Below are 13,655 nucleotides of genomic sequence, written 5' to 3'. Positions count from 1 at the left end.
GTTTTGAAGCTGACTTTAGGAGGCAACTGCTAGATGAGTTAGCAGAATGTGAAGCAGTTGTATTTACCCCTGAGTTTAAAGTTAAAAGAAACAGGTAAATTGAGGTCAAGAATACAAATGTACGATAGGACAAAAGAATCAGTACTGCAAATTCTGATTTTACTTTCACTCAGGAAATGTACTTTTTATGGTAATTTGTGCAGCACTTTCAAATGTGACTCTATTAGAGTAAAACATAGTGAAACATGAAAGAGCCAGGCATTCCATGTTCTGAAAGTAGAGGTATTAAAAAACATTTTTAATGGCATTGCTGCTGTTTTGTGTAGAAAATAAGACAGAGTGACAACACAAGCAAAAAGGGCTTTGTAAGATTTTAATCCATGTGCATAAACATAGAAGCCACAAAAAAGTCAAACCAAAAGGATGAAGAAATAAACTACAGAATGAGAAATTTTGCATGTTACTACCTGACAGCTAACATGGAAAACCAATAGGAACATGAAAGGAAAACACATTTTTCAGAATATGTACAACTTGCCAAGAAATACCTGAAGAATTATTGAGCATTTTTGCACAATAGAGAAATGCCAGTAGGGACATCATTTCATTGCAGAGAGAACAAATCACCACAAGATCTAAGGAACGTTCATGAGACTACAGGAGAAAAGCAACTATTTAACCTTGTTGGTGGAAATGTAAGTAAGTAGTTCAACTACTACGGACATCAATTTGTAAAGTATTCAAAAGAGTAAAATTAGTAATTCTCATTAGTGCAGTGCTTCCTTTAGGGTGTCTCTTCCACAAAGAGTTAAGGACATATTGCCGTGATTCATGCAGATTCCTGTTACTGCAGCAATAGTCATTTTTCTGTGGAGAGCAGTAGCAAGCACTGCTCCATCACCACCAAATGTCAATGATGAACAATAAAAACTCACCAGTGTACTCCATTTGTCAAATGGTGTGATATTTTATTGTGAAATGGGCTGTAAGTTAGGTTTTCCTAGTAGACTACAGGTCAGTATAAGCATGATAGTCATGGTAATGTCATAAGGCCATCACTAGTACACTATTAGGTTCATTAGATTTGATATATTTATTTTTATGAGGAAGCATGTTGCTATGAAGTTCAGCCTGGCTTTCAGATCGCTTTAAAACCCAGAGTGGTCTCAAACAATTCTCCTTCCTTAGTGTCTAAAATACCAGGCTCCATGCAAGAGCCCCCAGGCCTAGTTTACATTTGGTATATTAAGTGCATATTCAGTATATTTTATTTAAACTATTTTAGTTGCTAAAGTATTTCCACTTTTTACCTCCAGCATCTGTAGAAACCTTGGCCTTGTTGAGGTGGTAATGTGCATAACACCAGGCTCGTGACATTCTCTCCTGGGTTCAGTGCTGTCAGAGTAGTGCAGTGAAACACAGGTGTACATAACTGTTTCTTTTTCTACTTTTCTTAGAAAAGATTTTTTAAATTTCCTGGGATAATCAGAGGGTCAATAACACTTTCTGTAGTTTCATTCAAGTGCCCACAGTTAGGTAGGACACACACATAGAAACCTATCACATTGTTCCTGTGAGAGATTTCTTAAAGCAGATGTGAAGACTACTTTGTGAGGTTTTATGTACCTGATTATTTCATTAAAATGAGCCTCAGGTTTTGTCACTGTTGTTTATGTGAAGCAGACCAGATGACAACTTTAATACATGAAGTGATATAAAGTCTGGTTTTGATTTTAAGTATCTAAAGAACTGCTCTGGTGGTGTGGCCCTATTAGTAATGGTCAACTTGGATCACCCAGTGAATGAAGTCATCATGGTTTTGGGGCAGAACACCCATTGAAGCATTTTTTAAAACAGCATTAAAGCAGAACTGTAGGGAAGGGAGCTGGGTTGTTGATTCTCAAGGAGAAGTCGGTAGCACTGGTTTTCCAGATATGAACTCAGCCATCATCATCATTAGAGGAACTCAGGTCCTCATTATTGCTGTGCATGGCTACTGTTCTCATTTGCAGATCTCTGGCCCTTAGCATGAGCTTTATGTCTTGGCTCCAGTACTGATCACTCAACCTGGTGGCACAGATCCTATGACCAAGGGAACAGAGTTTCTAGCTTCCAACACTGAACTTGGAGCCTTCCTAGTGTACAACTTTAAGAGATTTGCATGAGCCATTGTAAGTGACTCTAGGTCTCCAGGTAAACTTTTGATGGCCCTTGCCATGGACTCTGATTCTTCAGCTGTACTTGTGCTGTATATTGTCATAGCGTTCAAGTACTCAGCTAGATTTTTTGGTCTTTAGAATCTGAATAGCTCTACATCTCTCTAAATCTAACTTTTTGGGGTAAATATTTTAAAATTATCTTATCAATTATAAGTTCCATATTAAGTCTCTTTCTTTGCAAACCCTGACTACAACAGATTGGAAAGGATAAGATGTGACATTTTTGAGACATGATAAAGTTCTTTAGTTACATAATGTTATATGTCATTTTTCTCTTGGAGCAAAGCCCAGCTATATCAATAGCTTGGTTTAGAAGACTGTTGATAGATTCTCGACCACAATCAAGTCATTACATTGTGTGTCACATGGGCAAGGAGTAGGTGTGTTAGGAACCTGCGTGGTGCTGCCAGTCACCTGAACATGAGCCTTTGCAGCCTATGTTGTCTGGCCTCTGTCTACCTAAATTGTCACTAAATGATGCACACACAGATGCAGGCATTTTATATTGACAAATAATTTGCAAGTCTCTCAGGTCTTTTACTGATGTTCTGATGTGAAGAAAAATGTAGGATGCACAACCTGAATTCCCAAAAATAATTAGGATAGCAGTATACACCTATCCAAACTCATGAAAATGCAGCTATTGGCTGCCCTTATTCCATCGAGAATTTGCCTTGAACCTAAGTGGTTTTGCCACACTTTACTAGAGTTCTACAAGCACAAGAGGGACAAGTTTCTCAAGGCCTCAATCCTCCTTTTGGGTTCATATTTAGACAATGCATAACAATGGCCAGTCTCTGTGCTCAGTAGAGCCTCATGTCTTTGCTTGAAACTACTACTTCTTCCATCAGTGCAATTTTAGCATTGTGGGAATAACTGCCTTATGTTATTCAAACAACTCTAGGTAAAATATCATCTCTTCAATTAAGCTAAAGAGTTTCACATTGCCTTTTCTCATTGTCTTACATCATCTTGTACTTTTAATTTTTAGTTGTTATCACCATGGTGAGTTTCATACTCATTTGGTGTCAAAATATTATGCATGCTGAGAAAGATTATTGACCAAAAACAAAGTTTTCCTGTGGCTTCAGCATTTCATGGCTGAGACTGATATATTCTCTACCATTGAGCATGGTGACTAAGCATGAATATGATGAGACAAGGCAAATGTCTATCACTATTCAGTAAAATAGAAAGGCTGTGTCTGGGATTGAGACAAAGTGACAGTTTTTGAATGAGACTTGAGTGGTGTGCACTTGTGATTCATTACAGTTATTTGGAAACTTGTTGGAGCCATTCAAGCTGAGTACACGTGCAGGGTTCTGGCATAGCCTGGGCACGATTGATCTGAGAATGAGGAGACACTCAGTGTGCATGATAGGTCATAGCTGAGGCCACCTGGAGACTTTCTGGATTATGTTCCTTAATTTGAGTCACTTGTTGCTCTGAAAGTTCCTTGAAATCCCCCCAAGAGCCTGCTCAGGTTTCCTGCATTGTGCACTCAACTCTTTGTATGTTCTGATTAAATATGTGCTGCTCAGCATTAGTCAGCCAGTGGGCTAGAAAAGTTATGACCTCTGCCAAGGATTTAATCCTCCTGCATCCCTAAAGATTGTGTCACTTGTTTCATTCATTTGGGGCTTCACCTTTCACCTACTTGAGGGGTTGAAGATCTAGGCATGCATCCCAACAGCTTCATACCTAAACAGAAAATCTAAAGTGAAGATGGCTGCTGTGGATGGTGACTTTCCTTTGTTGTGTTCCTGGGATAGAAAATGGCCCCAAAAGCATGTCTATTTCATTTTGTTTGGAAAATCTCTTCAGTTTATTAAAAAAAAAATCCCTTGGGGCTGGGGATTAAGCTCGGCGGCATAAGGACCTGGCTTGTAAGCAGGGGGTCATGAGTTAGATCCCGGTACTGGTAAAAAGAAAAAAAGAAAAAAGAAAAAAAAATCCCATCATCAGTAAAGTCATGATGAATCCTATATCTGAAATGCAACAGAAAAATAACACAGAATTTATTTTCTTTAGGAAGGTGAGCCCTGTTACCTCCAACGATATTTTGGGGCAGCTCTTGTGGGAAATTCATGATCATTGCCCTTCAGTTGGGTGTGGTCATTGTGAGAGACTGGGAAAAAGTAGGTAAACTGCTGCATTGAGGAGCCTCGAACTACAATCTGTGTCTTGTGCAAATTATATCTTTGCTGAGGTGACATTTGGCAGGCAGGCACATGGAACATTCCATGGTTGGATTTCCAGTTTTCATGGGTTGACCACTTCTGGTGCTTCACCACCTCCTCTTGCCAGTGTCTCCACAAGATGCAAACCTTGAAAAACCTCTGGGCAAAACTTTACCTGTTATAACTCCCATGCAAAATGTGGCTCAAGAAGCTAAACAATATGGGGAATTAACTGCTTGTCTTATTTTGCATTAGTGACAAGAGCCACACTTTGAATGTTTCCAGTAACTGTTTATAGACTTTAAAGGGGATAGGGATTAAGACCAGTGGCATAAACACCTGCCTGTCAATTGCAAGATTATAAATTCAATCCCTTCTTCCAAAAGATAAAAATATATATATATATATATATATAATTTTAAAAAGGATGTCAAAGAAACAAATAAATAAAATAAAAAGGATGTCCATGAATATGGACTTAGAAGTACTTTTCTAATTGGCATTATAGAGGGTGTCAGTCATGGTTATGAAATGACCCCTTTGGATTGGAAAGCCTTAGTGCATACTATTGTCACTCAAACCCAACATCAAGAGTGGCTCTAAGAATATACTGATGCTGTGGACAAGCAAGCTATAAATAAGTTAGATTGTAATACTGGTATAGGAGCTACTGAATTATGGGGAGAGAGAGCTTTTACAGAAATTTGCCAACAAATTCATTGCTACCCTCAGGCTATTACCCTCAAATGGATTATATTGCTTTAAAAGCTTGAAAAAGAATCCATGAAGCTGTGCAAACCCAGGGTACCTTTAGCACTATTAAAAAGGAAGCCATGGGGCTGGGGATTTGGCTCAGCATCATAAGCACCTGCCTTGCAAACAGGCAGTCGTTAGTTCGATCCCTGGTATCATTAAAAAAGAAACAGACAAAAAAATAAAAATAAAATAAAAAGGAAGCCACTGAAGCATGCCTTACCGATATAGAATGATAAATTAAGCTAGTGAATGCCATGTGGACAACATGGCAGCAGCGTCTATCTTGTTAAAGCAATTAATATACAAAAATGCAAACCATGCTACAGTATTGTAGACTAGTACAATGCTTTAAAAGATGTATCTATGAAACCTGAAACTACCTTGGAAATCCCTGGTAAGTTTTATAAGGTCCCTAATACTTTTCATGATTCTTTACATCCTGGGACAGCTGGCCTGGTACTTTCCTGTTCACATGCATCAAAAACAGGCACTTTTGTGATTCCTGGTGTCATTGATGCTGATTAAATGGGCATATTGTTGATTCACTTGTGATCTCTTACCCATTCAACTAAATGTTTTTGAAACTGTAGCTCAATTAAGTGTCTTGCCTTATGTGTTGTCTAAAGCTTGTCATGTTATTTGTGAAAATCAAGGCTTTGGCTGCACTGTGGCGTCTACTGCTATTCTCCTAGGAGATGCATGCCAAAGCCTCTCTTTTACTGTTGACAACCTTTCCTTTTCAGGTTTGCTACACACTGGAGCTGAAGTTTCTCTTTTACTTCACTCACATGATGATACTTTATTTGCCATTGTCAATGCTAATCCCTCTAATCTCTTGAGATGTACTGGAACACCTGTAATCCTTAGAATTTATTTAATCAATACTATCTTACCACTTACCAAGGCTCATTTTTCCTTTTTGACCGTCCTCTGGTGTTCCTCTGCAAACATAGTGCTGTGGATTTAGCTCAGTGGCATGAATGCCTGCATTATGATTGCATAGTCATAATTTTGATCCATTGCTCTTTGAATCTCCACTTCATAAAATCCATTCTTCTATCTTGAACACTTATTTGTAAGAGGACAATATGTAAACATCAACCAGTGATTTCTAACAGTTTAGGTTTTTTTTGAAAGCATATATCTTTTCTACCTGTTTTTTGTTTTGTGTAGTCCGTTTTAATTTAAAAAAAAGAAAAGAATATCTCTTCTCTTTAAACAATTAAAGAAAAATGTGCTTCCTGCACAGGTTTTTACTATTCTCTTTATGGTGCTATGTACTTTAAGTCAGTTGTCTGTCCCAATGAGGCTGTCTTTTTCGTGATTCAAACACATTCTTACTAATATATACCTCTGGCAAACCCTTTTCTATTATTGAAAACTCCCCAAGACCCATGTGGCCTGGGGCTGATGCCTCTGCTCATCTGGGGAAGGGGGATCCTCTGTGTTTTTGCTAAGGCCTTGTGTGGATTCCTGCTCATTGTGTTTGCCCTGCATGGAATGAGTTGGTATCACTGGCTAAACAAAGTAATTCCAACATTTCACCTATCCCTGAATCAAGCCTTGGATCCTTTTATACAAGATCTCTGCTAGCTGGTCTAAAACAAATCCAACTGTTTGATTTATAGTTGTAGATTTTAAATTTGTAAGAAGGTACTGTAATTTGGCTTGATTAAGAATATGCTTGATATGCACTCTGATTTTGTAAGATGTTTGTCAGTCTATCCATATATCAGTTACCTCTTTGTCCAGTCTGTTGTTAAGCAGTTTCTGGGAGTTGCTGGACTAGAGATTGTTCATACCTGTAAAGCAGAAAGCAAAAATGGCCACACAGGAGTGATCAAGTGGCACAGAACATCTGGGACACACCCTAAGGTATGGAGGGCTTGAAATGAAGAGGTGTCCCAGCACTGTGAGCTAGGGGTATAAAAGGGCAGCTAGTTTAACAAAGGGGCATGGTACAACTACATCAATGACCTTGGGGAACTTAAATGTTTTCACAGACCCCAGACAAGTTGTGTGATGATTTCTGTGTTTGTTTGAATCCACATAGATCATCTGTCTGTCCATTTGTCCACTCTGTGAACAGCTGTTCCTTTCATTTTAAGCTCAGTAACTTTTCTCTTTTTCCATGTTTGTATTGTTTGATCAAAGATGTGTTTTGGTTGTGAATTTACAATGTATGGTTTCACATTGGTTGACAGCTGCTCAAAATGTCACAAAGACTGGGTATATAAATGTAATATGTTGTTACTCATCACTGAGTTTACAGTCTCATTATTTAGAAATTATATTATTAGAATGAATAAACAAAGTCCCAGGGGAGAAAAGATGGTGGTGGATAGATAACAACAGGCTACAGAGACTCTCTGAGATAGTGAACTTAAATTCCAAAAAATAATATAGCATAATGAGTCCCGAACAATGGGAGATAGACCCTCCCAACCCTGGCACAAACTATGCTGAGAAAAACCAATAAAAAAACAGGCTCAGTGCTACAATTGGAAAAGCTACAGTCTCAGTGCTGCCATAAGAACGTGCTGCCACTGCTACAGTTCATCTCATGCACCAGTATTTATGGAACTACACCAAAACTCACCACTTTCAACTCACTGGAGATGCATTCGCACTGAGGATGGGAGTCAGTGATCTGAACCGAGAGCTGAGCTGGAAGGGAAGCCTGCATCGTCCTGCAGTGAGTGATGGGAATTCAAACCCTTCCATAGAGAAAAAGGAGCTCCAACAGATGACATTCTGGGACAAGGCAAATTGACCAGAAAAAGGGGCTGCAGTGACTTCTGTCAGTTTCTCCCTTCTCAAGTGGGATTGGTGGAGAGCACCTGACCTGGGTCACACCTCAGACTGAGAGCAATAGGCTAGCCCATACCAGTTCTGATGCCTGTAAGTACACCCTAATGCAGTGAAGCCTTCAGCAGGTTGACTAACCCAGACGGACAGGCCCAGCATAGACTGCCCTGGTCTGTATCTCCATAGTACACTGCACTGGGCAAGAACATGTAGTCAGCACTTCAGACAAACTGTAACCAACAAAGAAAGAATGGGCCTCCTATATACACCTGTATGGAAGGAACAAAAATATGAAAAGAGGAAGCAAAAAGAAATGGTTCCCATGCCCCAATCCTGAGAAAATTGAACCAGGAAAGGTAAATACAAAGGACAATGAGGACAGCAAATGTGCAATATCAGACATGGCACCAGTAGACATAAAGCAATATCTTCAGGAACTCATAGAAAATTTCAAAGGTGAAGTATTTAACAAAGTAAAGCAAGATATAAATAGAATATTTAAAAAATGCTAAGCACCTCTCAAGAAAAAATATGGAAGAAGAGAAGAACACAAAAAGGGGAGAATTGTTTCATGAGGAAAATAGAGAAAAGATAGAATAAAGGGAGCTGGTTCAAAGAGGAATTTTAAAATTCCATTGAAAGTTGGTAAAAATGCTGGACAGGACCTAAGGATAGGTTATCCAAACTAGAGGACTGGTTTGCACCGTGGGGTCATGAAAGGAAAAATTTCTTTAAAACAACAAGAAAACAACAGTCACAACACAAATGCTAGACAATGACAATAGGATGTATAACTTAAGAATAACAAATGTGAATGTAGAAGCAGGTCTACAAACAAAGGAACTGCAAAGGCTATTCACAAAAATAATTAAGGAAAACTTCCCAAGCATAGGAAAAGGAAAAGATTCTCAGGTGTATGAGGCACACAGAACTACAACTGCCTAAACCAGAACATAACTATACATAGGCATATAATAATCAAGATCCTAGAAATTCAATGTAAGAATACAATATTAAAAGCTCTCAGAGACAAGAAACAGATCGTTTATAAGGGAAAGCCCATCAGAATTACATCATACTTCTCAGCACAAACCATCAGATCCAGAAGAGAATGGAGCAAATCATTCCAAGTCCTGAAAGAAAATAACCTTCAACCCAGATTGATGTATACTGAAAACTTTCCCTAGAAATTAATGGAGAACAAGATGCTTCCAAATAAAGAGGAATTGGGGGAATTAACAATCAGCAATCCAACCCTACAGAGAATACTACAGGACATTCTAAAGAGAGAGAAAAGCACCAGGATTTCAAGAACAATGGTACAGAGGCCACAATGAATGGAGCGAAGAGTGAAATGAAGCAGACAAATAGACAACTAATGACAGAAAATGAGAACAACAGAAAGGAGACAGAGAAGGTTGGATATAATTTCTAATATATATGGCCTATATACACTAAATTAAGTCAAAAAAGAGATAATCACAGGCAGAGTTGATCAAAAAGTAGAGCCCACCAAGATGCTCTTTCTAGGAAGTATAATTAACCTGAAGAAGGGTATTTGGACCAAAATTGAATATGAGAATATACAACTCGATGTGATGGGAACCAGAGAGTAATAGGGGCAACTGGACCAGTATTTATGGATATATTGGAAAGACAGGCTTTAAAGAAATGCAACTAGAGATCAAGTCCAGGAGTGAGAAAGTTCAGAAACAGGTATATAGCAGTTTGAACCCCACCATATAAAACCAAAGGTGTTGGGGAGATCCAAAAATACACAGTACACCCTGGGGGAGTGAAAGGGGAAGAATAGTCTTTAAAAAGACAGAAGAAGATATTGCTATTAGTGTATCAGGAATTAAAACATATATTATTTGCACCACTCTGCTTAAATAGAAGTTATTCCATCCCAGTTTTTATACAAGAACTAGGTCTGAGAGCACAGACAGCTATCCCAAAAATATCAGGATATAGTGCAATAATCATCTTTAATTTCCTGTTAACTTAAACCAGATCCCTCTATAACTTATACTGTTACATCATGACTGATATTACTTAAATCTGATTTGATGGATAGGTTCTTGTTATTGATAGATTTTACTCAAATCTGTTAGGTTGATAGTATCATCAGAGAATATAGACAAGTTTACAGAACATAACAATGTTTCGCTACAATACCCATTCTGATTTGATTAATACCTGTTTCAATAGCTCTACACTATCTAAAAATTTGTATGTCTATTAATACTGTTATGCACTGATATATTCAACTGTATTTTATCTGATGATATAACCATTTCTATTGATGATAACAAGAGACAACACAATAACCATGGTAGAACTCCTTGTACAGCAATTATATATCTTTTTAGTTTTATGTATCACTAGGACTATGTTTCGCTCTGTCCTGCTTTGTTCTGTTTCTCCCTCTAATATAGAAAGTATAGAAATACATGTTAAGATGCATGCTCCATAAAATCTATTAACAGTTTATGAGAACTGATCTTATGACACATGATGAAATGAACAAATACTTTGAAGGGGAAAAAAAGGCACTACAGTACCCAGTGCTGATTCCATAGTGTCATGATGTGAAATCCAGCAATACTATTAATCTTCAATCAGAGTGATTTTAATCTGCTTTGGTTTGCTTAAACTCAACATAAATGAAGCTATGGATAAATGCATACATGTTTAAGTGTATAGGATTGATACCCATTACTTAGGTTTTATTAGAGGGTTGAACAGAACTATGTGCAGTCTCCCTGTTTGAATTCCCATTTATATGTTCCACTTTTGTATCTTGAACGATTATTTGTAAGAGGAGAATATGTAAACACAAACTAGTGATTTATTACTCTTTTTTTTAAAGTATGTACTATTTCTACCTGTTTTCTCTTTTGCTTTGTCTTTCTTTAAATAAAAATAAATTTTAAAAGATAAATAAATAAACTTCCTTAGCAATGAGATTGCACAACTTAGCTCTGATTGATAAATAAGAAAGCAGCTGCCTGGTAACATTTTTAACCTGTTGTTGGTCATTGATTAGAGACCTCAATGATCTCCAGAGCATTATAGGAGACACCTCAAATAAATTTATGAACTGTATTCCTAAATGTTCACATTGGTCATTATGAAAAAAGTAATACATATTTTTGATTTGAAGATGCCTGTATAAAGTTTCACATGGTTATGACAGTTGATTGTAATCAACTTAATGATGTATTGCATATATTCATATTTCTGGATGCATAAGACTCCGTGATTGTAAAATGGGAATTACTTGTGGTAACAGAATTTTGTGTCATGTGCACACCTCTGCTGATACCAAAGAATTGTGAGATTCACATTCAACTAAAGATCAATAAGTTGGTCACTAATACACAAAAGACTTCTTGTATATTAAATAAGGGTGATTGACTAAAGCAATATTTTATGTCAAAACAGGAATTTAGATTATTGCGAGAGTCTCATTATTGTCATGATGCAATACTATGTATGGTTCTGATTCCTGATATGCTATGTAAAATATGCAACTGTTAACACTGTAGGTATTCAAATCCTAAAAGGTCCATGGATAGAAGAAAATACGTTTCATTTAATGTTCTAAGTTGCTTCATGTTTAGATAAAATGGTAATGTTAAGCTTACTGCCTCTTATATACTGTATCGTTACCAAAAACTTCTGGATGTTCAACAGCTAAGGTTTAGAAGCCAAAACTTAGAGGAACAGATGGACTAAACCGATAGCCAATATTTTGGCCCTAGCCCTTCAAGGTTGGTGTAGACCCAGGATATAAAATAACCACTGGTTGCATCATCCTAGGATACTATGTGTGTCCCTGGTTGTATCATTAAGAAGATGATGAGATCACAGAGGAAAGTCATCATCAATGCAAGGTGTGCCTAAGGAGAGTGACCAGGAGAAAAATCTCCCAAGTTTTCACAGAGAGCAACGTGGTCAAGCAATGGCTGTGACACTTTTGGGTGCTGACACTGACAGAAGAGCCATGAGGTTGCTCTGCATGCATCTAGGATAACTCCTGAGAAGACCTAAGTGACGTTTATATGAACTAAGGAACTGATTGTAGTTAATGTAGGTCTCATGTTAGCTTGGTTTGAACCTCCTGCAGAAAAGTCTGGCCTCTGGAGATACTGTGCAATATAAAATGTTGGCTGCCGGAGAATCTTGGATCACTAACATCCTCTGACAATTGCTGTCTATGCTGGTAACTGACTACTGTTATGAACTGATCAACTAAGATGAGTTTAAATTGGAGTTCTCCTCAAAGCTTCCCCACCTTGAGCTGTCCACCTATCCTGGGAGCCAAAAAAAGAAATGAAGAGAGAGATGTCGGAAAGCGTTAAAGCTGAATACATGTGCAGGGCTGTGGTCTGACCTGGGCATGGTTGAATTAAAAATGAGGAGACACTTCACGGAACAAGATAGGTCACTCCTGAGGCCACCTGGAGACTTCCTACATAGTTTTTCTTAATCAGCATACTCTGTTATTGTGAGAGTTCCTTGATCCTCTCACAGGAGCCTGCTCAGGTTTCCACCATTGTCCACTCAATTCCTTGCTTGTTCTGATTAAGTACATGCTGACCTTGTGATAGTTGGCTGGCTTGTTAGCAGCATTATGAGCTATGAAGAGGATTTCACTCTTCCACTGTGCTCAAGAGAATTCCACTTGTCTCATTCTTTTGGTCCTTTGCTGTGCAATTTTTTCAAGATTTAGCATAGGCCCCAACAGAAAATTAACTTTCAGAAAAGATAACTGTAAGTTTCCTGAAAAGGTTACTGCATGTAAAATTTTCTGCACCTGTACATGGAAGTGTTATGCTACCTATCAACAAAATATATTGCTACCTTATCAATATATTGCTACCATATCAACATATATTCTCTTATTAACATATTGAGGGGTATTGTATTGATTTCTCAGAGGGCATGATCATACAACTGTTCACATCATTTTGAGTATTCTGCATAAATTTTTGTAAGTCAGTACTTACAAGTGAAACTGGTAGATGATTAAGTAGGCATCCATTGATTTGTTAAGTACTATGTAACATGAGTCTAGGTGTTTCTAGCAGTTCATTTGTTTCAACAATGAATGCATCACCAAAGGCCTGTTCTGCCTGCTTGGCAGAGAATGGGTTGTACAGGAAATTAGTGGTTTTCATCTGCAAAGAATTGCTGTAGTCAAACTGAAATAGGTACATGCTAAAAATCTTTCAGGGTATTCATAGATTAAAAGCTCATTTGCATAATTAGTTGAATGAGTTGATATATTTTGAAGATGTATTTAGGACATACACCTACCTGAATTATATTAGATATTTATTTCTTTACTTTTGTACAGGTACAAAATATCTGACCTAAAAAATTTTTAAAAATATATTCTTTCATGTCATTGTTTCTGTGAGGGAAGTTTGGTTTTGACTGTTTCCAATATAGAAATATCTTGGAAAATAGGAGTGAAAAGAAAAAGATAACTTTTTTTATGAGGTGAAGGAGTCAGAGAAGAGTGAGGGAGCCTGAGAGGAAGAATCCAGGGACCAGATTTGGTTCATGGGTTCCAAGTCACATGGCTGCAATGTATACATAAAGAAGTGATTATATTAATCTCCTACAAATCTCTGATGCCAAACAAGTTATTAACAAATGGATCACATGGCTTTAGGGAATA

This window comes from Cavia porcellus, unplaced genomic scaffold, assembly GCF_034190915.1.
Source record: "Cavia porcellus strain 051 isolate PalLab524CR breed Dunkin Hartley unplaced genomic scaffold, mCavPor4.1 scaffold_23, whole genome shotgun sequence".
Taxonomy (NCBI): domain Eukaryota; kingdom Metazoa; phylum Chordata; class Mammalia; order Rodentia; family Caviidae; genus Cavia; species Cavia porcellus.
Note: the sequence above shows the minus strand (reverse complement) of the source record.